At 40.2% G+C, this 26,090-nt stretch overlaps 1 protein-coding gene and 1 pseudogene across 1 annotated transcript in view; both read left to right on the top strand.

Annotated features, from left to right (window-relative positions):
* Positions 1-26,090, top strand: part of CREB5 (cAMP responsive element binding protein 5) — a 334,938-nt gene that overhangs the window by 162,973 nt on the left and 145,875 nt on the right. The window lies entirely within an intron of this gene.
* Positions 8,108-8,696, top strand: LOC132430678 (large ribosomal subunit protein eL33 pseudogene; annotated as a pseudogene).

Genomic DNA, 26,090 nt, shown 5'->3' on the forward strand with positions numbered 1-26,090 from the left:
GGACTTCTGTGGTATTTATTACATTCTTCCTGAACTGTATACCTTTTATTTCTGAAAAGTGAGCAATGAACATACATCTATATTTAACAAAAGGAATCTATATTTCAATTTTTTAGTATGTGAGAAAATTCAAAACAAAGTATCCATCATTCCTTGCTGTTGGCTTCTCATTGGAACTTGCATAATGCAGCTGGGCATTAAACATGGACTCAAAGACCACACAAAGCCTTATCTGAAGCTCACCAAGAGCAGATGGCAAGGAATCCTGATGTCCTGTCTTACCTACTATGTAAGAGAACCCAGTTCTCCACCAAGTTTAAACTACGACAGGCAAGAGCTAGTTATAAAGGAGGTTTACTTGACACTTAAAAGAATTTCAGGGCTTTCCTGGTGGTACAGTGGTTAAGAATCCGCCTGCCAATGCAGGGAACACGGGTTTGAGCCCTAGTCCCAGAAGATCTCACATGCCGCAGAGCAACTAAGCCCGTGCGCCACAACTACTGAGCCTGCGCTCTAGAGCTCTCAGGCCACAACTACTGAAGCACGCAAGCCACAACTACTGAAGCCTGCACGCCTAGAGCCCGTGCTCTGCAACAAGAGAAGCCACCATGATGAGAGACCCGCGCACAGCAAAGAAGAGTAGCCCCTGCTCGCCGCAACTAGAGAAAGCCCGCGTGCAGCAACGAAGACCCAATGCAGCCAAAAATAAATAAAATAAAATAAATTAATTAAAATAACAAAAAAAGAATTTCAACCCTGAGGCCAGCAGTGGTGCTGTGGAGTCAAAACAGATGTCTCTCAATCCTTCAGGAGACCACAGGAACTCACAACTGGTCGTGTTTGTAGTCTTCCATGCACCCACAGCTGCAAAAACTTGAGAGCTCTCTGTCTGTCTCTCTCTCTCTCTCTCTCTCTCTCTCACACACACACACACACACACACACACACACACACACACACACACACACAAGCAGATGGACGTAAAAGAGGAATATAATCCCTCTGTATCCACTGCATACAGGATAAAACCTGGCCTCACAATCTCAGATCTGGGAAGAATTTGGTTGAAAATGCTAACCTCAGTGATTACCTGCACTAGAGCATCGGAGGCAAATGAGCAGGGTGCCCTGTTCTGTCAGCTCAGTGCCGAACTGTGAAGTTCTAGGTAGTGAATCAAGAGCCTGAGCCACAGAGTCTAGTTCTCCACCAGGCTGCTCACACCAAAAAAAAAAATGTGATGAGCAACCTTCACCTCGCTGATACTACTTATACTTAGACGTGTCCATTTTTACCACATGAACTCAATGACAACACCTCTGGGGTATGTTGACTGTGATCACATATGGACTAAAAGAATGCCGAAACACTGTGATGTTGGTAAAAAGTTGATCAAACATCTTTCAAAGCAACAACAACCATGCAAAAATAACAATTTCAACAACTACTACCCCAAACTATAGATACGTGGCAGTTCATATCACCATTTGAAGAAAAATGCTTCTTTTATATTATTCCTATCAAATGATTTCTTGTGAAAATTGGATTAAGGAAATTAGATTGAAAGCATTTTTTAAAAAAATTTACAGTGATCTTAGGAAGAACTATGGAAGTGACTTTCATACGGTGAGCTCCATAATTAAAAGGGATTACAAAATCTGAGCTGGCCACATGCCGAAAGAAAATGAGCCTTGACATTGAGAATGTGACAGGACAGCATTTTAAAATTACATACCTCCTGTAAAGGCATGAAACTCCTGTCCCCCCTTCTTCAAGCTGATAATTCCTACCTAGCTCCCCAGATCAAGACCCCCTTCCCCAGTGTACTGAGAGAAAATTTTTTCCTCACCTTCACACTTCACTGGTCATTGTAGCAGCATGGCCCTGAGAAGGAGTTTTAATATCTAGTTCCATTTTTCCTCAGAGCTTCATTGACAGTACTTAAAAATCCATTCTCAAACACGTTTTGCTGCTTGTTCCAATTCTAAATCTTTGGCACAGCTGGGTTTTTCCTTTCGGAATGTTGGTTTTCTCCAAATGGTTGATGAGTGTTGTACTGAAAGACATCACCCAAAACTACTGCTCACCTTCACCTCAAGTCAGGGACCAGAATTTCATTATTAGAGGAGGTTCATTCTGGCCTCTAAGAATCCCTAATGGAAACACAGTGTTCCTGGGAGCTAAGAACCTCGGGTCAGTGCTAGTTAATACCCTGGAGGAGATTATTTGTCCCAGGCTACTCCCATGCAACTCAGGACCTGATGGTTAATAAGTTCTGAGGGAACAAGCCAGAAGCTGGATTTGAAGGGCCATGACAAATGAGCCCCCATCAGGTGATGGCTGGAGGGACCATTTTTGACTTATGGAAGATGGGGCTAAATTTTCAAAGAGGAAAGCATGGAATCAGGAACTGTTGGACCCAGACAAGTCCCTTGGAAAGGTCATTGTTCAGGTAAAGAAACTGAGACTCAAAGAGTTTGGTGATTTGCCAGAATCAACGTAGCAACTTTGTGCTGGGCCAGAACCAGCACGTGGATCTCTTGACTTCCAATCCGTACTCTTTCCACTCTGCCAGAAGGGACTTATCCTCAGGCGTGGCAAGGGTAGAGGAGTATAGACATTTATTTCCGGAAAAATTGGTGCTTTGGGTCACCTGCATTCCTAGCAACATAATTTTCTCTAGGGGAAAGGAAATGATGAGTTAGACTAAAATAAGAAAAGATTTTATAAATCCAGCTTAGTGAGGAGTATTGTCACCTTCTTGTTCTTGTCCCAGACAAAATATCCCAAGTCCTTCAGGATTTCTCTTTTGTTCTTTACCTTCTGCTTCTCTGGCCTCCAGTCCCTATCCCATTAGTTTTTTTTTTTGTTTTTAATTAATTAATTAATTTTTTTACATCTTTATTGGGGATCCCATTAGTTTTTAGGGATGGATCATGGAGACCGGAAATACACACACAGCAAATACATCTGTCCATTGGGTAAAAAGAAAAGCATGTGTGCACATGAGTAAGTCTGTGTTCATGTGTGTGCAGGCCATGATGTGTAGAAAGTTCAAGAGGTGCACCAAAATTAATGAGTCCTCCACAAATAGCTGGGTGCAAGATGGCCTGTATTCAACCCAGCGATTGTGCTGGAACCCCAAATCAGAGCCTACATTGTTCTTTGTTGCCTTTGTTTCAAGCTCAACACCAACCTTTTTTTTTTTTTTGCTATAAAAAAATAAATCTGAAAACAATAAGTCTTGTTCATTGACATAAACCGGCTGTCCGTTCCTTGTGGGACCCATGCTGATAAAAACCAGGGGGAAACTATTTTATTTGCAATGTAAAGAATTTTAGCCTGTGGAGGTTTTTTTTAGTTCAACAGCAGTAAAGGTAGGGACAGCAACCAAATAAGCTGTTAAAATCTGTATTCCCGCCTTCACCCTTCTCCCAGTCCCAAGAGACATAATTAAAACTCCAGAAAGTGAGAAGCTGTTACTAATACTAACGTAACTATTTAGTGCAACAGAATCATGCATTTGCCAACTTCTTTTTTTAAAAATAGTTCAAGCTGAACTTTATTTTGCTATTTCACATACAAAGGCCTTTTCTCCATGTAAGTGCTTTCATATGATTTGCCAATCAGCCTATTAATAGTTGTCAAGGAGTAGACCTGTTGGCCGGCCGTGGGGTCATACTTCTTAGGGCCACTATGTACTCTTCAGATGTGCACTTCACTCCTGCTGAAAATGGTCTAATTGATGGCTCATATATTAGCCTCATTCCAGTTCTGTTTAGAAAGAGACTTGCAGTTCTAGCTGACTAAACTGTCCTCTGTACGTTTTTGTATGCAATCAGAATAGACATTGGAGCAGATGGAAATGTGAGTATATAATAAGTAGTGTTTTTGTTAAGGTGGATGAAGGCATGCATGCCTAAACCTCGGCCCAGAGTTTATATACACACCTTGTTCAAAATTTGCAGAAAGAGACCGGAAGCGAAATAGATTTTAACTCTGTGGAGTAGATTTTAACCCTGTTTTTCATGTTGGGGCACTACTGTTGAGGGGTTGACTTCCTCCTTCACACACACACCCACACACACACCCACACACACACACACACACACACACACCCAGGTCTGGCTGGCTTCCAAAGTTCCAGACACCTTATGAGGAAGCTTTTCTCAAGATTAAATTCTCAATTGTCAGATTCTGAAGGTATTCAACAGCAACTGCGTTATACTTGTAGATTTTATGAACTTCTCCTCTCGGTCAATTGATGTAATAATGTGAGTTTATCTAAGAATCCAGCAGAGTCCTAGATCTGCCCCTGGAACCAGCTGTCCTGGGAATTTCTAAAAACACTTGCAAATTCCCAAAGGGAATCTTCTAGCTAATTTTAGGGCGTATTCATCCAAGGTCACTGAAAGGGCTGGAGTGTATGGGTCGAATTTCTAGGTGGTTTTGTGTATTTGGCACTTCTGTTTTTTTTTAGCATCCTTATTGGAGTATAATTGCTTTACATTGTTGTGTTAGTTTCTGCTGCATAAAAAAGTGAATCAGCTATACCTATACTTGTATCCCCATATCCCCTCCCTCTTGCGTCTCCCTCCCTATTCCATTCCACACTGGCTAGAGCGGAACTTTTCATTCTCCATTCACTTGTGGTGCACACCCTGTTCCCATGGAGACCTTTGGCCACTCCCTCCCCAATATACACACAGAATCTCAGACACACATCCCCTCTAAATTGAATGGAACTGTAATGACCTTAGGAAGGTTAAGTCCTCTCTGTGTCTGTTTATCTATAATGGGAGATAATATAAGTATCTGCTTCAACAGGTATTGTGAGACTAAATGAGATAATACATGTAATGAGTCTGGAAAGTGCCTAGCACATAGGAGGAGTCAACGCGTCAGGTTTTACCATCATTAACATCACAACTTTGAGCTTGAGACACCAAAACGCCTTCCTTCAATCTAGGACAGTGATTAATAAACTAGGGCTCCTGGGCCAAATTCAGCCTGCCACCTGCTTTTATATGGCTCATGAACTTAGAATTGTTTTTACGTTTTTAAATGATTAGAAAAATCAAAAGAATGATACTTCCTGATATGTAAAACTTACACGAAAGTCAAGCTTCACGTCTACAAATAAAGTTTTATTGGAACACATCCAGGCCCATTCATCGGCATACTGTCTACTGCTGCAGGATAGAAGGGTTGCAGTAGAGAACGTATGGCCATGTGGCTGGCAAAGATGGTACTTTACAGAAAAATTTTGCCAAGCCCTGGCCTTGGAGATGGCATAAAGTATAGGTCATCCTCCAGACCACCAGAGAGTATTCGACCCACTTGGAAGGTATTTGACTCAGGATCAGAAAAGATAGTTTTGCCTTTTCATTTCAGACTTTTTTTCCACAATCCTCCCACTAAACTAATAGTAATGTTTTTTAGAAATAGATCATGTCTTATTATATCTTATGTCCTTTGTAGTGCCTTACAAATAGAAGGTAATCAATTGTTATTTGATGAATGAATAATTAAATGAGTGAAGGAATGAATGAATACATAGAGATAAATAGATGATAGATACATACATACATACAAACATACATGCATAGTGTTTTGGAACAAATTACTTACCTTTTTATTATTGCCACATATGAAATATCAGAATTATTATAGTCCTGAAGTAACGCTCTAATAAGCCATCTAATTACTAGAAAACACTTAGGTTAATATCAAGAACAGTAAAGTGTAACAGAAGAAGCTCTCTGAATTGAAAGTCATCTAACCGTTCACTTTGAAAATGTGCTGACTGATGGCCATGTCCCACAAAATGTACAAAATCAGTAGGTAACTCTTTGGGCCCCATTTACACCTGTTTCCGTCATTTAAGTTGTGTACATACCGATAATCCACAATATCTGCTTTTGGCGGTTGTACTTGATACTGAAAATGCGTAATCAATTAAATACTTGAAACATTCTGTGACCAGATTAAAGTGGGGAAAAGTAATGTTTAAATACCTTCTCTGAGCCAGATGCTGAGTTGGGCATTTCACATAAACCTGGAAATGCAGATTCTCTGGAGCAAGGTTTTCTGTCCACATTCTTTGTAAATTGTATCTACTTATAGCCATTGAATGGGACCATAGCCCAGCAGATGTGCTCATTTTTTGCTCTCTTCATAAGCAGTATTGATTGCCCTGGCCAAGTCAATTGTGTGGCCATTTCCATTTACACATCATTTAGCTGCCTGAATTGATTGCTTCTGCCAGGCCACAGTTATGCTGTTTCAATCATGTAGATCCAGGTAGTCTCAAACCTTTCACGTGGAACACTAAAACATCAAAACACCAGACTCTGAAGAATCAGCCTTAGCATTTTTAATTCCGTAGGAAATTAATGTTAAGATTAATAGGAATTTTATCAGAAATTCATCAGAATTTTATGTTGTTCAATAGTACAAAATCAGAAATTTCTGGAATACATATTTCTTAATAACAAAGAAAAAGAATATCACCAATTGTTTTCCAAACAAAGTATGCATTCACCAAGACAGGTAAATACCTTTGGTAGCAGATGGCTCTTTAGATCTCAAATTCAATGATCTTTTTTTAAAAAAGAGGAAACAAATGGTGATTTTAATCATCTTTGATCATTGGATGTTGGCATATTGAATTGAAGTTTTCTGATGTGTTTACTTGGTTCACATAAAGATAGCAAGGGTCGGTGACCTGGGAAAGCAAAGTACCGTGCTGAATGGGAACAAAACCCCCTTTACAGGCTACCTGCAGTGGTGGCAGCAATCCAGCGCTGGCACTGGTGGTAAAAGAAGGAATGGGAATATAAAGACAGCTCATTGCTCGAGGGCATGATTTTGCTTCCATTGGTGTTTTTTTTTTTTTTTTTTTTTTTTTTTTCCAATTAGTAGGAAAAGCAAGTTTGCACCTCCTGGCAAAATAACCTGTAAAACAAAATATATGCTTTAACAAATAGACTTCAGCATGGGCCAGGTAAATTCTATTGAAAATCACAGTAGTGACTAAAGGTATATTTACTGTTGCCGTCTTTTTAGACTGTCGTGGAGACTATGCTAAAAATAACACAAAAGGCTGTAACTGCATTCTTGGGGAGAAAGCGTGTTTCTCAGTGAATACATTCAAAAAGTGGCCTCACCAGATGCCTTATTAATGTTGTGGCAGTGTACGTGTAGCAACATATTGAACAAGCCCTAAATGAACTTGAATCACAGGTTTAGAACAACTTTGGGGCCTTTCTATTTCTGTTTCAACTTTTTTTGGTCCATTTTTATCCACCAAGCACTGGGTACCAACCTGTGCCAGACCTAACATTTTGCTTAACTTTCTTTCCTCCCATCACAACTTACCTGTTCAATGTGCTATTTGCATTATGAACAGCACAGGTTGCATTTTGAGCTGGAATTGTTTTTCTTTCATAGGCAGTGCTGCACCTGTCTCTTGAGCTTTCACACTTTGAAACTTTTATAAGTTCACTATTCTGTGTGCTATGGTGGAGTAAACACTGGATGGGAATCTTAAGAGCCTAATTTCAGTCTGCTCTGCTACTTTATACCTCTGAGCCTTAATTCCTCATTTGTAAAACAAGATAAATGACATTTGACCTACTTGTTTTTTGTGGTTAAAAGTGAAAGACATTGGGCTTCCCTGGTGGCACAGTGGTTAAGAATCTGCCTGCCAATGCAGGAGAACCGGGTTCGAGCCCTGGTCCGGGAAGATCCTACATGTGGCGGAGCAACTAAGCCCGTGCACCACAACTACTGAGCCTGCGCTCTAGAGCTGCAAGCCACAGCTGCTGAGCCTGTGCGCCACAGCTACTGAAGCCCACGTGCCTAGAGCCCGTGCTCCGCAACAAGAGAAGCCACCGCAATGAGAACACAGCGCACCGCAACAAAGAGTAGCCTCTGCTTGCCGCAACCAGAGAAAAGCCCGCGTGCAGCAACGAAGACCCAACGCAGCCAAAAGTAAAATAAATAAAATAAAAATAGGTAATAAAAAAAAAAAGTGAAAGATATTGATGTTGTTATTGTGCAAATTTGTAAACATAACCAAATAGTGTACTTTGGCTATGGAGTAATTTCTTGCTCCCAAAACAATTGATAAACAACTTTATTTTAAAGGTAAACTTAGATGAGATGCTGGTGCGGCTCCGAGGCTCTACCAGCTAATGATTTCTATGGATTCCAGCAACAGGGAGGACAGGATGGAGGAGATACGGGACTGATGGTGCTGGTCCCCTGACCTCCGAGAATGGGTGCTCCGGCCTGCTGGGAACAGGACTTCTAAAACAACAAATATGTCTGGAAGGCTGTGGTCCAAGGCCATTTTTGCTGGCTATAAGCGGGGTCTACGGAACCAGAGGGAGCACACAGCTCTCCTGAAAATTGAAGGTGTATATGCTCGAGATGAAACTGAATTCTGTCTAGGCAAGAGATGTGCTTACGTGTACAAAGCAAAGAACAATACAGTAACTCCTGGTGGAAAACCTAACAAAACCAGAGTAATCTGGGGAAAGATAACTCATGCTCATGGAAACAGTGGCATGGTTCGTGCCAAATTCCGAAGCAACCTTCCTGCTAAGGCCATTGGACACAGAATCCGTGTGATGCTGTACCCTTCAAGGATTTAAACTTACTGAAAAGTAAATAAATAAAAGTGTGGATTTGTTCCCTTGTAAAAAAAAAAAAAAAAAAAAAAAAAGGTAAACTTATAGCAAGCCCTACTTCAAATTTTATATTAATTTCTCATATCTTATATTTTAAATAATGACTTTTCTACTCTAAATAGTGTTATTACAGTTAGAATAATCAGATGATATTTCATAATTCGCAACTGCACACCTAAGGCGAAAGCTCCCATTTAAAAATTGCTTTACAGCTGTAGTGGAAATGTTTTCACATTATAGTTTCAAAGTTTATTCTAGTAACCTAAACTCTTAATGGTTCTAATTTTATTAATGTCAAAACATGGCTATTTATAAAAAGCAGGTATAGAAGGGAGAGGACTATTCTGTGATCTAGTTAAGATAGCATTATATTGAGAAAGGTGGTATAAAGGAAAAAGGCTAGCTAGAGCAGGTGTGAATTCTGTCTCCTATACTTTCTGTGTGGTCTCTCTACTTTCTTAGAGCCATAATTTCCCCATCTATAAAATGGGAATAATAATATCTTGGAGCAATGTTGTAAAGGTTAGAGAGAATGCATGCAAGATGCTTTGTACACAGATAGATGCTCGATAAACTATTATTACATAACTATCCCCACACACATCCAGCTGGGAATGAACTCTCTTAGGTGCCCCTTGCTAATGGGATGATCACGATGGGTTCCTATGACACTACTCAAACATGTAGTTTCATTGCAGGCTGTCATGTAAGTTCAGGGAAAATCTGAGTCAATAAAAGATGATTGGTGTTCAGCTGCCTTTGCACACATGCCCCAAAAGTGAAAAATGTGGTGACAGATATTCCAAATTCAATCTTGTTTCTTCTATCTATGACAGTCTTTTTCAATGAGACTTGGTATGACATTGAGCCCTTTACCCCCCGACATGAGTGAAACAAAAATTAGGAAAAAACTGAAATTAAGAAAATAAGTAACCCAGTGTGTTTGATTTGGCAGAGAGTTGGCGTAATTACCCTGGACAATTTCCACGTAAAATGTTAATATCTAATAGAAAATATTTCTTTTATCAAAAGATGTGAAGGTACCACTTTGACAGTGACTTTTATCCTGGAAGAGCCATCCATAAATCATTAGCGTTACCATTTGAAAAGTAGAACTGGGCATTTTCGCTAAACATCTATGAACCTTTTCCCTTTGAGGCACTTTGGGTTGATAGGATATTGAGGCGCCAGTGACTTTCTTGGGAACAGAAGTAATTCTGTACCCTGTCAGTGTGTTGACAGGGCATGCCCTTTCCAATTTCCAGCATGAAGGCAAGTAGTGTTTTATTGAGCCCGACTGAACGTGGGTGAAAACATTCATTATACATTTATTTTATTTCTTTAGAAGTAGCTATTTCCATGATCGCCATTTCCTGATTTAAACTTTGGGAAAATATGAGTTTTCCACTCATCCAGGAGAACACGGGAGACATCACCTCACATTATTTACCAGTCAGGTACAAAGAGGTTTTCCCATAACAACTATCTGTGAATGAATCCATAGACTGTTCAAAAGACTCATTTCAGAATCCAGTAAAAATTAGGTTCAAGTGCAAATTCCACCTCCCAAAAGACGTGTAGCGGCAGTGGTGTGCTGGTAAACCAGCTTCCTGCAGGGGATGGTCCTGATTTGTAGGGTTTACCGATTTTTGTGCTCCTAGTGGTATGACCATTTCAACATAACAACAGTTTAAGAAGCGCTTACAGGATTCCTGAATATTTAACAATTGGCTCCCCCAAAGCTGGTGCAACTGGCTTTAGCACATCACAGCCTTTAGAGTGAACTTTAAAATCTGAAGCCCTGACCATTGAAATTTTTTTGGCTCCAAAGGCATTTTAAAGAAGCTGGCAGGTGCCCGTTACTTGAGGCTGCATATAAGAACACATGGATTTTCCTCATGTACTTGCCTTTCCTGCATGGGTTAAAGCAGTCTTTCTTCTCCAGTAGCCAATATATGTTACACTTCTGAAGTTTCTGACACAACAGACCTCTAATGAAAACACTGATTTTTGCAAATAAGATTCTCTCTCCAAGCAATTAAAAATTTAAGATACACTAGTGCATATTTCCTCAGCAATTAGCCAAGATTTGCTGCTTACAGGAGGCAGTGCAACTCACTCCTCTCCTGGTTCTCAGCTTGCCTTGGAGTTTTGCTGACACCCCTCTGCTAGTCGGGTGCTGCCTGCCTGTCGGTGGCTGGCAAAGTGATTTGATTCCTTTATGTATGTAATACAGTAAAGCGCTTTGAAGCTTGCAAATGACACTGTTTAAATCAATACATAATGATTTATCACATATCGTGGAGCGCTTATAAATATATTATGAAGCACTGGAGCACAACAGCATCACAGGCTAGTGGGAGGCATGGGTGGGAGGCCTGCATGCTGTTTTCTTCTTCACTCTGCTACTGAGATGTCGTGTGACCCTGGATAATTCATTTACCTTTGCTGTACTTCGTTTTGTATGTTTGGAGAATAGGGTCACCAGTGTTGAGATTACAAATGGTTTGGAGACATGGGGTGGCATATGGGCAATATTCTTGCAAATTAAAAAATTACTATATTTTAATATCTCCCATAGAACCAAGCATCACAGTGGATACCAACTAGGTATCCTGGCTGAAAAGTGAGAGGTTCAAAATACGCACATTTGTAGTAAAAGTATAAAGGTAGACATAGGATGCTAATAGCCAAATTCACGACCCCATGACCACTATAGTTCGGGGAGGGGAGTGACTAGGGCCCGGGAGGGGGTTATGGGTGAAAATCCAATCCTATTTGTAACATTTTATTTCTCATTTTCAGTGGTGGGTACTGAGGTTTTTCTTGTATACTTTTTAAACTTTTGCTGTCTGAAAATTTATACCAAAAAGTCCTTAAATAAAATAAAAAAAGTTTCTGTTAGTCATGATATGGGTGAGCTTAGCTTTTATAATGGTGTCATATTTACCAATGAACGAATAGGAGTTTTTGCTTGTGTCTTTGTTTTACACAGCCATGCAGTTGGGTGAGCTCTAAATGTCCTCAGTCAACTGAGCATTGTGCAAAGACCATAAAAGGAATAACAGCCAGGGTTTAATTAATCCCCATCCAAGCCAACAGTTCATTAACGTATTTCATTAAAATGTTCATTAAAACATTTTTGAAATGTAGGAAATTGAGCCTATTGAATAACATTTCTATTGATTACGGAGAGAAAAGAAATAGAGATCTATTTGGGAACTTGTCTAAAATGCAGCCCAGCTACGCCCCTCTGTGCACTGGTCACATAACAATATCATTACAATTACTCATAACAATAACCAGTAAGGCACTTTTGACAAAAACTGGACTCTAATTGGACATAAGTTAAGTTAACTCAGCTGAAAATGGAAACAATAGAGAAAATATTTTATGAAGAGGAGGATAGGGAGTTTTATTGAGATACTCTTTATTTTTTTTAATTTTTTAAAAAATTAAATGTACCCATGTTGGCATAGCCTTCCTCATTCCCAGAAATCAATATGGTAATGTGGTTTAGGCTCTTGGATGAAATCACTGAGTGCAACATTCTTATGAACTAAAAAGAAGTCACTCTCGTTTATTTGCCCCTAATAATTTCTTCGTTTGCTATAAGAAAAGCAATATTCTGAGTTAAAATCTGATGATTTTGACAGCAGCATGATGTATAAATGATCTGAACTCTGGATTCAGAGTCTAAAATGGGGAATACCAATGTCCCAACCAGGCCCGTTGGGATTTGCACTACACAAAAGGTTGTCAGTACAAGCTCCTCCTCTTCTCTCCTGGACAAGGGGCCCAGGGAGCGAACGAACAGGAGAGGCCTAAGAAAGTACATCTCTGCTCTGTCAGCACTTTCACTTGTCCTGGGGTTTAAAGAGGGACCTTATTGCCATTTTATTCCAGAGCACTTTATTTGTAATGCATTCCTCCTTGATTATACCAAACCAGTTTTCATACATTGTACATTTGCATATAAGAAGATTTTAACTCCTCTTTTAGTATCCTTTTTTGAAAAATATTGCAAGATAGCCAACTCATGGGACAACCCATGAGACTATGTAGAGGAAAGAAAAGTAGAGGAAAAGGCACTTTTCTAGAGTATTTCAAATCATGGGATGCATGGGCTATGCTTCCAGGCATAATGATCCCAAACACACGTAATCCCTTCTGAAAAGACGCCTGTCCCATCTGTGAGGCACCGACCTTATCACCCGCATCTGCCATACTGACACAGGGTCTTAAGGGTATAGTGGATGTGGCTGTATAAAAGAATTTTCACGCCATGTATTGAAGTAGGTGACCGATTCAAAGTTCCAAGGAGAGGTCTCTGGACAGTTGGTGTCCAAATATAACCTTTCAGATCAGGAGGAATTCAGGACTAAGCCTGAGTCTGCTTTGACAGCTCTGTCTCGTGGCATGAGAGCTGAGTTGGTCCTCAGTCCCTTTGGTCTCTGCAATTCTTCTCCTCATCATCGCCCCCACCCCCAGCCCCACCCCTTGGCTACACTTAAAAAAATGGCTCCAAAGCTCTCTATTCCAGTCATTGTGTCTCCTTTGTGAAGTAGTGGAACCAATCGGCTATCCTAAGCCAGCTGCTTCGATATATGCTGACATGACTCATTAGAGTGCAGTCATAAACTCATTCATAGAAATATTCTGAAGGATGTTTTTATTGCTTTGTTGTGTGTGTAAATCTCTTTGTTTACACACAGAGAACACTGATTGTACAAATGATGAAGTGCTGGTTCCATTTCTTGTCTGCTCACTGAGCAGGCACATTATGGTCTATCTTAGGTTACTCTTGCGTAAACAATGTTAGTGACCATGAGCATCGTTCACTCCACACCTTTGTCCTCCTTAATACAGAGCATGCAATATGGATAAAAGCACTGATAAGGGTGGAGCATGGCTTGCACACCAGGAATAATTATGGCTACAGACAAATGATAAGATGAGTTTTTAATTGCTTTTTGGAGCCATTTCTCCTGTGCATGCCCCAGACTTTTATTTTCCAATGAATAGGGTAGAATGTCCAAAGTCAAGGAGTAAAAATTCATTTCATGACCAACTCTATGGTTGCCTGAACCCAGAAAGAAACAGAATTTGGGTCAAAACCATCCCTCCTCTATACCTCTGCCCATGAACGGATTGGAGTTGTTTTGTTTTAAAGGCTTCTTTTGTTAGATTGCCTCTCATTTGGGGTGTCACACAAGGTAGAGATGCTTCACATGGGTGGTGGAGGCAAGAGTCTCTGTTCTGTGCAAACAGCAATTATGGTCACTGCAAGAGAAGTCAGTCATTGCAGCTGCACTCAGAGCTCAGGCATCCTTGAATAAAGCACATCTGCACTCACGCATAGAGAAACGTGAGAGACGCTATCGTATAGACAGCTCGCTGAGGTCTGGCCAAGTGGCCCACCAGCAGTTCCTGGCGTTCCCCGGAGGATGCAGCCTGGCTTTCTCAGACTCTGAGCTGATTAAAGCAAGGGGTGATAGGAAGGCCATGCTGAGTCTCTAGTTTGGGGAGGGGGCTAAGAAAAGGGCTGACAGCTGCTGCACAACTGGAGACAAACATGGGTAGAGATAGCAGCCTCCTGTCATGAGAGACAAACAGCACAAAGATATGCTCTAGGCTATTTGCCATGAATGAGTGCTTCCTCAGTAGTCCTTCGATTGGCCAGATCTCTCTCACCTTTAAGTCTCACTGTGTACTAAATACGCATAAATAGGCACTAAGTATGATATATACGTCATAATTTATAATATAAGTCTTCAGATGGAGAGATCTCCAAAATGAGACTGAGCGTTTTATTTGGTCCTCTGCCTCAGGACGCTGCCTTCTTGGCTCATCCCGTCCACAAATGTGCAAGAGAGTCTGTTTTAAACAGCCTACTCAGTAAGTGTGCCAGGCGGATGGGATTTTTCCTGTTTATTAGGCGCCCATGAGGAAAGCCTTTGCAGGCGATTACTTAATATCTGGAAAGTCCCTCGGCAGCTGGAATCGGTTCCTGTGGCGCTCTAGAAGATGGAAATGGTGTTCAGAGTTAAATGCCTGATAGGATGTCAGATATTTTAAGCAAAGGAGGGCAAACCCAGGCTCCAAAAGAGGCAACAAGGCACTTTTTTTTCACTAGAGAGGAAGTTTAAGGTATCAGCTGCACACTCTTCCTAAACCCATTTCAGCAGCTTTTTATTCTTCTTTCAGTAGGCCGTGACACTCTCCTGTAGCCAGATATGCCTTGCGTACAAAGAGCCCAAAGCCTTTGACCAACATTTTATTATTAATCCTCATGGTATCCTTTGGCAGAAGGAACTGGAAACAAAGCTATAGAAATACACATCATTTTGTGACAACACATTTTACAATTATTTTTAGTTGTTAAGCTGCTTCCTAATTTACACACGCAAGAAAATCTGTTTCAGTATGGATTGGATTAAATCTCACTAAATTTCAGTATGATTTGGTATGAGTTTAAAAAACAAAAGTGGAATACAAATACAGTGGTTCAAGATGGCAAACCAAGTGCATATACCTACCTCTCCTTGAAACAAGAAAAAAAAATATATATATATATGAACTATAATCATACTGCAAAAAGACAGAGGGTACCATTATTGGATCAGAAAATTTGAGGATTTTCTAGAAGATATGATCAGAACAGAGGGAAAAAAGTCACATTGTCTTCTTCAGTGCTATATTCTCTGTCTGAATGCCTTTCAACACCCATTCACCTAGTACCAACTGAGCTTTTGCTATAGGCTGAATTTAGTTGGAAGGGTGGGGTTGAGGTGTAGAGGATGGAAACATGGCCCCTTCTTCAAGGATCTTATTGACTCCTGCTTCTGGTATTGTTCTCCCTGGCTTCCAAACCCCAGTTCAGATGTTGTTGCCTCCCCAGTAGAGCCTTCTTTAAATGCTTCGTTTCCTCAACCCCCATTCCCAGTGGTCTTTCTGCTGACACGTCGTACTGTGCTCCCATAGCATTTATTGCATCATACTTGTTTATGACTTAAATATATCACTTTTGCTAGATGCTTAATGTTTCTTAAATTAATATACTGAATGGGAATAAAGATTTTCCCCTAAATATTCTCTCTTTTCCCCACCCCTCTCCCCCTAACTTCCATGGAACCCAGTCTTCATGTCATTAGAAACTGCTTCTCCCCCATCTGCATGAAAGAAAAGTTTTCTCAACTCCTTATCTGGCTGTTTGCATATCTGTCAGCATAAATTACTTGCTAGGTTTAGAGAGATTAAACTTCATAAAGAAAACTCCCTGTCTTTATCGAAACAGTCAAAGAATTCATTAAAGCTCTGATACTTTCTGAACTTTATTTCTCTGTTGAGTAAGCCACAGTTGATTGCCTTTTTTCAAGTTCATTCTGATTCTTCTGGCTTTAAGGCACACTCATTCACCTGTCCTTATCGGGGACAGGGGGGATCCTGCTTGGGTCACTACCCTTCTCTTGCATTTACAGAAAGTTTGAGAACCAATTACATTATTTTTAAGGGGAGGATAATGAGGATTTAATATAAAGTTGCAGAGACATGTGAAATTTATAAATGACCACTGCTTTTCCTGTCATAACAGGCAAACATGCCAGCCGTGAAGGAAACTGACCTGCTGTACTTGGGCAGAAACATCATGTCACAGGGAGAACACAGTTCTTTGTTTGGATCCATTTCCTATGAGTGCATTTCACATTAGGTCTGTGCATGCCAACCCCCGGGACAACATGGTTGCCCCTTAGTGAACAGCAGGAAAATCAGCTGCTCTTTCGGCTGGCTGCACAGTCCTGATCACCTAGAGAACATAGTTACATCACGATGAGGAAACTAAAGGAAGCAAGCAGAAGAAAGGTCTGGTTGTTCCTCTGAGGGTCTAGGGAGTTAAAAAGGCTGCCTTATGGCTCTGATCGGCCCCTAACCTTGATTAAAAAGGTGAGAAGAAAACCCGAGATGATATTCCAGGGGCTTGGACTATTATGAAGCAGAGACCCCCTGAGTACCTGCAAAGCTCCAATGGTGGGTGACTCCACCATTGTGGCTTCATCGCAGCTCAGGGTTTTACAGCACCACCGAGAGGCGTTCCAAACACGATGTGGGTAAGCGCGCTCTCGTGCTGTCCTCGGCAGGAAATGGTGGTTAAACTTGGCCCGCTAAAACCTGCACAGCGCAGGGTTGTTGATTTTTGCTCCCCACAGCAAGTCTTTGGGGGCCAAACCTTAAAGCTGACTTGTCATCTCTCTCTGAAGTTTGATATAAGCACTTGCCCCCTCCACACACACACACACACACACACGCACACGCACACGCACACGCACACGCACACGCACACACACCCTAACCCTGATGAGCTGACCCATGAATATGCTGTGAGATGTGTGAGGAAGCTTCTCTGGAGCCTTCGGCCCTGGACAAGCTCTGTCTCTGTTTCTCTCAAGGAGGATAATGAAGGGATGAGAGAGTCTTTGGTTTATGAGTTAACAATTGTCTGCCCATTTGGTTTCAGTATCAGGTTTACTAGTTAATACTCATTGCTATGGAGGAAGATATATATGTGAGGGCATCAGTATAGTTGAAAGATCACAGTTTCCTCTGTTAGTAAAATCCACTTCTTATGTGTGTCAATATGTGGATAGGATATCACCTGGAGGAATATCTCCCCCCCCTGCTGTGTGAAGCCTCAAGGAGTCCCTAAGGCAAGATGGGACCATAAATCTCTGGTTTAAGATTCCATATTTATATTTTCCAGTTGGAACAATCTCTGGTTTCTAGACCAAGGTATCAGAGACTGAAAGCCTGTTCTCATATGGTGATTTGATTTCTCTCCCCATATATTTCTGGTATTTATTTTTCTTCTAGGAATTTAATGATTCTCATCTTCCCTTTTTATGTATGTGTGTGTGCTCATTTTTTCTACCCTCTTCTCTCCTTTGCTCATAAGAAATGTGTTCTTTTTTTCCCCTTTTTTAAATTGAATTATAGTTGATTTACAGTGTTGTGCTAATTTCTGCTGTACAGCAAAGTGACTCAATTATACACATTCTTTTTTTATATTCTTTTCCTCTGTAGTTTATCCCAGGAGATTGGATATAATTCCCTGTGCTATACATTAGGACCTTGTTTTTATCCATTCTAAATGTAATAGTTTGCGTCTACTAACCACAAACTCCCAGGCCATCCCTCTCCCTCCCCTCCTCCCCCTTGGAGAAATGTGTTCTTCTACACCTTGTTATGTATTCTTTCTTGTGCTTTCGTACTCCTACTATTTTATCAAACGAGGGATTGATCATTACTATTCCTTCCCAAATGCAGGCTAAAATCTTTGGGGTGGGGGAGGGTGTTTACAGTGCCTCTCAGCCCACAGAAAAATTACCTGGAAGGCCATTACTCAGATTCCTAGGCCTCATCCTGAGAGATTCTGATTTGTGGGTCTGGACTGGGGCCCAGAAGTTGCCTTTCTAACAAGTTCCCGGGTGATGCTGATGCTGCTGGTCTCAGGACCTCAATTAAGAGCTGTACGGCCCTAGAAACCCATCATACAGGACTTTTCTGCTTACTTACTTTCTAATATCTTTCCATTGGAGAGCTATCAGCCTTGTCATGAAAAACAAGCTGGACCAGTCATCTTGTTGATGGAGGTGGAATTAACATTCTTGTCTTCCAGCTATGTGTAAAATCGAGGAGCAATGAGCTAATTCAGCCCTTCAAGTACAATTTGATATTTCAGATTCCAAGTCTTTTCCAGTTTCAATTCCTTATAGAAGTTTAAAAATAGTTTTGTCTATGGAAAGAGAAAAATATTATAAGTCGCTTTTTTCTTTCCTCCCCAGCTCCTTTTTTCCTCCCTCCCTCCCTCCCTCCCTCCCTCCCTTCCTTCCTTCCTTCCTTCCTCTGAAGGTAAGGGTTTAAATAAATGATATTTCCTGTTTCATTCTTCTGATTACTCTTGTGCCTGCCATTTTTCCGTCGTTCTCCTTCCTGTGTTCCTGGGCAAAGAGTAGCAACTGAGTTGGAAAACATGAAGCCTGTATATTTAACATTTTCTCAAATGTGATAATTGGTGATTTTCCTGAGGCTTGCCACAGAGGCTATTTCAGCATGCAGTTTGTTTTTATATCCCAAAGATTCACCAAAAGGCATAAAAGATTAGAAACAGAACTCTTTTCGTCTACATTAATGTTTTCCCATAGCAAAATGGGCAGCTTTTTTCGGGTAGGGAGATGGAGGTGATTAATAGTGGAAGAGCAAGAAGGAAAGGAGAAGAGAGTTTTAGAAATAGTATATTCTCCCCAGAAGTCACAGAACATGTACAAATAATGAGAGTTCTGAAAGAAAGACAGACCTGGCTAAGTATGGTGTCGGGAACGTCTGTGATCTCAAGCTATTAAATATTACCCAGCTCTTTCTGGCTGTCATAATTCAAAACCACAGTGACACTGCGGTAGCTGTAAGTGTAATCTTGCTGTTGCCCAAAAGACTATGAAGAAGACAAAAGCTAGGAAAGATCAGAGAGCATATTGGGTTGAGATAAGGAGGTTACCTCATTTTTCTATGGAAGCTTCATGAAATACCCAGTTTGACCTCTGCTCTGGGATAATTAATTTCAGTGATGCGAAATAGGGGAGGAGTGAAAGGTATGGGTTGGGGGTTGGGGGGTGGAAGAGAACGGGAGCCAATGCTCAACATTTCCGGGATCTCCTGTAGCCCATCTAAAAGGACCGGGCAGGGTTGCATTAAACCTGATGGGAAAACTCTGCTTAATACATTAAAGAAACAGCTTGCAGAAACATCTACCTTCCTTCCTTCCTTCCTCCCCCAAACAGTAATGAGTCCAAATTGCTAATAAAACATAAAAACTCAAAGATGTTGTGCATGGGCCATTTTTCTGAGCTGGTTATTTTTTAATGTTAGTTTTCCCACAGCTGTGAGCATGCTGTAACTATCAACTTACCAAATGCCCCAGTTTAAATGAAACTTGAAAGAACGTATTTAGGAACTTTATAAAGAAGGTAGAGGGAAAAAACAGACAAGCAAGCGCTATCAATTTTTTTTTCTTTTGATAAGAAAGAGGAATTTGGGAAGGATATGGTGGGGGGATGGCTTGAACCGATAAAGTCTTAGCAAATAGTGGTTGAAAGAAAAGATAGATTTATTCCTCGCCTTGCAAAGCCAGTATTCAAAGATTGCATTCAACCTGAATGGAGAGCAAGACAGAAGTATGTGATAGAATTTCATGCACGTTACTGTGGACATGATCTAACTTCTGAGGTTAACTTACCCAAGTAGAATTAAGAGGCAGGTCTAAAGCACAAGGAAGAACAAAGAATGTTTCTTACAGCTTAAACATATACAAAATCCCAAGTAAAGGACATTCCACCCAGGATGGATCAAATGGTCTGAACTGTCTAAGGAAATGTACTTTGTGCTCTCTTTTTTCATTTCCACCTCTCAAAAAATAGTAAACATTCTTATTTGGAAATGTGTGAACACTGTTACAAGGGGCAGTTTGCCAAAAGTTTAGGTCATAATCAAGAAACGAGTGTGATGAAGATTAGGCGTGCACTTTAGACCCAGAATTAGAAGTTGAGCAGCATCATTCCAGCTGCAAAACACCTTAGGGATATTTAATGTTCTGTGCCCACCCTTTCTAAACGTATATGACTCAATATCCCCAATGAGTAATGTGTCTGGCAGCCATACCACCTTCAGCTAAGCTCTCGTAAGCTGAACAGGGCTGGGCTAGGTCGGTGTTCTTACGGGAGACCTCCAAAGAAACCCTGTCAGCGATGATTCAGTGGGTAGTTCCCTGCCTTGAGTCAGTCCCAAATCACTTTCCTTTCCTGGCATTAACAGGTCCTTTATATATGCAGGTGCAGCTTTTTCGAGAATCGGTCCAAAGCCTCTTTTTTTGCTTTAAAACATTTGTTTTGTAATTTAAAGTAAAAGGCAGTGTAGGAGTGGCCCAGAGAAAGGGAGGAGGAAAAGGAAGGGAGCGGCAGAAGATGGAGAGAAGTGATCCATTGCAGGCCAGATCCCATTACAAGAAACTCACAAAGATGCCCCTAATTATTTGACTGTATACTGGGGCCTGGTTGCCATCAATTTTGCTTAGATCGAGTGGGTCACCAGCAACAAGATTTGGAGATCTCCTTTGATGTGGAGAGTGAAACAAGGATTGATGCTCTTGGGATCTTGTAGAAAGTTCTGACTTGCCCCCAGAAGATCCATTCTAGACAAACCCAGATGATTTGCACAGCCACATCAAAAGTTCTCAGATGTATGCTGTCACTGGGTGGACCTGATCAGTCCCAGGGTGACCACTGAATTGCCAGCCAGAGCCGTCAAGGATACTAGTCCGTAGTGTGGGTTCTTGTAAGCACTTTCCCTGCCCTTCTAGTTGCTTGAAACTACCATCGAGCTTCGTTGTTGGCAGTTAAAATACTACTGTGTTCCTGTCTAGAAGCTGCTGTTTTGAGGATGTTTAAATTCTTAAACATATAGAATGTTTTGACCTTTTTGGAGTATAAAGCACTTGTTAATATGTAAGAGGAACTGTGGCAATATTTCCTTTCTTCAATGAAATATGCTTAGGCTGCTTCTATCCACATTAAACCAAGGATATGAATAAATCTGCCTAAATATTTTCTTTGGGATAGGAATCATTTTCTAAGTAAATCCCATTGGATGATATAAAAAATAATAAAGAAAGAAAAGAAAAAAGATGAAACAGTTAAAAAAAAACCTTCTCAGTGCTACATAAGAGAAGAATTTGTTCTGTTTATTTGTAAACTTGCAAAATATTTCTAAGTTTGCAAATAAAATAAACATTTTTCTATACAGTTGTTTTTGAAGTCACATCCAGCCTGTCTCCCTAAGATGACAAAGCCCAGGAAACAAAAACAAATATCTGTTCAATGGAGTTGAAATTAGTCCATGTTTATACTTTTATTTGAAGGATGTGTTAGACTTTTAAAAAACTACAAGTGGTAAATATTCAATTATTATTAATAGATTTTTCTAAACTTTTGCTTTGCCTTTAAAAAGAAGAAGTTACAGTGAATAAGATAATTAAAGGTTCAAAAACTGCATGTCTGCCTTTTAGTCACATTTAAGTTAATTATATGTCTTCTTGCATAATTTCCCCAGCCTTGAATATTGCATAGTCATATAAAAAAATCAGACTTTTTCATAAAATGCTCTACAGTCAGGTTATACCATATTTTAATCTTTATTAAACTCTATTTGTTTCAGAATTCATTGTGAGGGTATGTAAAGAAAACTCATGAAGTTTCCCTTCCTAGGTCTAATGCGTGATCTCACTTTACACTGTTCAGTTTTTATTAAATTTCTTTGCTAACTGAATGCTAAAAGATATATAAGAAAACTAATAAAAAGCATATCACATCTTTTCATTTGCGAAAAAAGATCAACATTCTGCCTTACAATATGAGGGGTCACGTCATACATTCCTTTCCATTTTCTGGGTTTTGAAAACATCTCTGGATATGTCAAACTTTATTTATTTTTTAGTAATCATGTTTATTATATATTGTTACTATACAAAATTCTATTGTAATTATGCAAATCTGAATGTAGAATTATGGAGGTTTGAAACAATTGCTATAGTCAGTAATACTTATATGTTTTCCCCTAAAGCATGGCTACAAAAGAAAAAATTACTTATTACAATCTTTAATATCATAAGAAAAGGACTAAATGCAAAAATTGGAACAAAAATGTTTACGAAGAGTTAGGTTTTCCTCTAAACAGAGTTTGGGTGAAAACAGGCTTTATTCCAGTTAGAGTAATGGAATGTAGGAAATAACTTACTCTTTCTATATTATTTTTATGATATGATTTCAGTCTATATTGGAACCACATTCTATTGGTATGCCTCAAGCATTCGAAGGCATTGGGTTTTACTAGTGGCTGAGCGTGTGAAGTTTTTTCCCCAAATTCACAGCAATACTTACATCCAGGGACTCCTGTTACCTCCCTCTTCCAGGGGTCAGGGTCTCCTTTCTTACTGACCTCAGCTGCCCAGGCCTTGCCCTTCCACCCTGCCCTGCTCTGATGTCCCATTTGGTGGGACCCTTCCCAGTGTGTAGCACAAGAAATGCACCAATTCCACCCACCAGAGATCCTTAGGCCAGAAAGAACACGTCTGACATGAGGCACCAGGAATGCTTTCTTGAAGTAGAAAGCACGTGATTTGAGCCTTAAAGAAGGGATAGAACCATGAGTCCTGGAAAATGTTTCAAGTAGAAGGAACAGTGTGAGCAAAGTCGTAGATGTAGGAAAGATCAGGAGAGACTGTGTTGAGAGAAAGCAAACATGTCCAGTTTGGCTCCAAACAAACCTTATAGAATATATGCTGGTGAATAGTGGCAGATGATTCTAAAAATATAGGATGCAACCAAATAAGAACAGTTTACTTCAGTGAACAAGTGAAAGCTTGTTTTTGAGCAAGGAAATAAAATTATGAAAACCCCATTCTGATGGCATCCTGGAAAAGAAGAAAAATTAGTGAAAAAAGTGATGAAGTCTGTAGTTAACAGTATCAAACTGGTGTTAGTTTCTTAGTTTTGATAAATGTGCCAGGGTTAAATAAGATGTGAATATTAGGGAAAACTCCATGAAGAATGTACGGAACGGCTCTGTATTATCTTTGTGACTCTCCTGAAAATTGGAAATTATTTCAAAATAAAAAGAAACAACAATAAAACACTATGGGACTTTATCTCCAACACAGGACCCTCACATCTGGGCCATCAGGGGATGGTTTTGTTGTGGCTCCTAGAACAGAAGTAAAGCATTTGTTGTTTTGCTGTAAGCTCTGGAAGTCTGTTTCCTGTGTCAAGAATCTTTGTTTCTGTAATTTCACCTGCTCCTGGGGTCTGCTTCTTCCTGTGCCCGCCATAAGGATGTACCTCTCAGCTGGAAGCCAAGGGCGGCTCTGGGGACTCAGGCATCAGATCACGAAGGACTCCCAGCTCCTGGGGGCTTCTTTTCTTGCTTTCTGTACCAGTTGTCCCGCCATCCCCTTCCCTTGATGTCACTCTGAATATTCTTGCTGCATGTGATAGAAAGTAAAACGTTTTTAAGACCAGTTAGCACAGAATTTGAAAAAGGCTTATTTGAGTTCACTGCCTTTTAATAGGTGATTTTAAGTGTACCTCTCCATTAAGACCATGTACCTGAGTTTGGGATTCTAGGGGCTACCGTGTTTCTGTCACTGGAAATATTTTTATAGTCATTAATGCAAATTAAGAGAAGCTGATAGTTTATCCAAACATAATATAAACATATTTCATCCACGAATACTTGTACCCAGAGTAGCTTATATGAGGTAATTGTCCAAAGTTAGTTTTTAATTCTGCGTATTTCCCATGTGCCATCTCAAAAGCATGAGAGGACATATCTATACAAGTCAAGACAACAGGAGTTTGCTAATACAGAAATATACAGGTGTGTGCATATTTATATGGTGTGCATGTATGTTTTCCATCAGTCTATAACAGCCTGCTTTGTTGATGAAGTTATAATTACATTTCCTACAACAAACTCTTATCCCAAAATGTGTACTAGTTTGCTTGAGTTATTTAGTGACATTTATTGCAAAATGAATACACACACTTCCTATTTAGAAATATGTTTCCTGCTTTCCGTGATCTCTTCTCAAAAAACAGAGGCTCTCTTACAACCAGCTTTAGCATAAGCATAGTTTGGGTACCTTAGATGTCGCTAGCTTCAACTAGAAGAGAGCAATCCTAATTTTGCAGATTGTCAAGAGACAAGCAAGAGACTTTCGGTCTTCTTCCCTGTCTCCAATACTTCTTCTTAAATTCTGGTAACACTTGGGTTACTCAGCTGCCAGTCTACATGTGAGGGTTCAAACCAGATAATGAAGCCAAGAAAGAAGAATCGAGCCTTTCAGTTCTTGTTTTGTTTAACAGCTACCCCAAAGGAAAAGCAACAAGGTGTAGTGGATTAGAGTGGGAATACATCAATCAAGTGCCTGGGTTTGGGACTTGTCTCTGCCACGTGCCAGCTGTGGGATCTTGGGCAAGTTACTTTACCTCTCTGAACTTTATTCATCTGTAAAAGAGGGATGAGAATTGAAGCAAGCGTTTATTTAGTGAGAAATTGCAGATTCACTTTTAGCACATTGCTTGGCATGTAGTAAGGATTTACTGATTAGTTTTTATGTTTATAATAATTATTATTACACTTCCCTATTCTTTTCTACCTCCAAAGTTCAACCATGTACCTCATGCCACTGAAGTGTACATTTAAAAAAGGTTAAAATGGTAAATTTTATGTTATGTCTGTTTTACCACAATTAAAAAAAAACCCAACATAATGAATGGGAAAAAACAAGAGTTCCGACCACCCCAGCTAACCAAATACAAAAATCACTTTTCAAAATTAAAAAACATACATCCAGGAGGCCAGACAAGTTATATTATGGAATTATATTATGAAAAATTAATAGTTTTCCAGAAAAATTATATTATGGAAAAAACACCACACTTAGAGGTCCTAGGATCTAGTTAGTAACTGTGCTCTTGGTCTAGTCCTTATACCTTTCTGACCTCAGCTTTCTCCTTGGGAAAAGTTCTAGGATGATTAAATGAGGTAACAATTACTTTGTAACATATAAATTGGCATGATTGTGGCCAGAGTCCCTGTTGCTTTTCATCCACTTCTAAGAACAGAGCCAGGATGTTGTACAGAACTGCAGGAAAAGTGTCCTGTTCATAATGCATTTATTGGTTACAAAAACATCAGGGCATTTAATAATGCGCTGTGAAATAGGCCCTGACAAATTCTGATTGACAGAGACTGTCCATCTTGACTCAGTTAAGGGGAAATGCCCTGGGCCCCAGCTGTTGAATCAGTGGGCCATTTCCAATGCCCCTCAGCTGACATCTTGTTCAGAGCACAGCCTCCCCTCGCAAGAGCCCAAAGCCAAGAACGAATTAAGGAAGATCACACAATGAGACTGTCTCTCCACAACTCAGAGATACCAGGCCTCTCGCCCAGGGTGTAGTAGAAAGAGCTCTGAAATAGGCACAGGGGCCTGGGGTGATTTTGAGCTTATGACCCTTTTCTGTACTTCACTTTTCTCACCTGCAAAATGAGGAAAGTTGGTCTTTAGAATCTTCATGGTCTAACACCTTATGAGGTTGTGTTAACAATACTTTGACAATTTTAGGATATTTCCCTGCTTTTCTCCCACATTTAAACATTGTAGCCCTTAGACTCACAGACACCTTGGCTTCCTGCACCCCAAGACCCCCCCACCCCCAATCCTTCCCCTCCATTGCCCTTTCTAAGTCAATATAGGCCATCTGCAGAGGAGGGACAGATTTATTTAAACCCAGT

The sequence above is a fragment of the Delphinus delphis genome, chromosome 9 (genome assembly GCF_949987515.2).
Source record: "Delphinus delphis chromosome 9, mDelDel1.2, whole genome shotgun sequence".
Classification (NCBI taxonomy): Eukaryota; Metazoa; Chordata; class Mammalia; order Artiodactyla; family Delphinidae; genus Delphinus; species Delphinus delphis.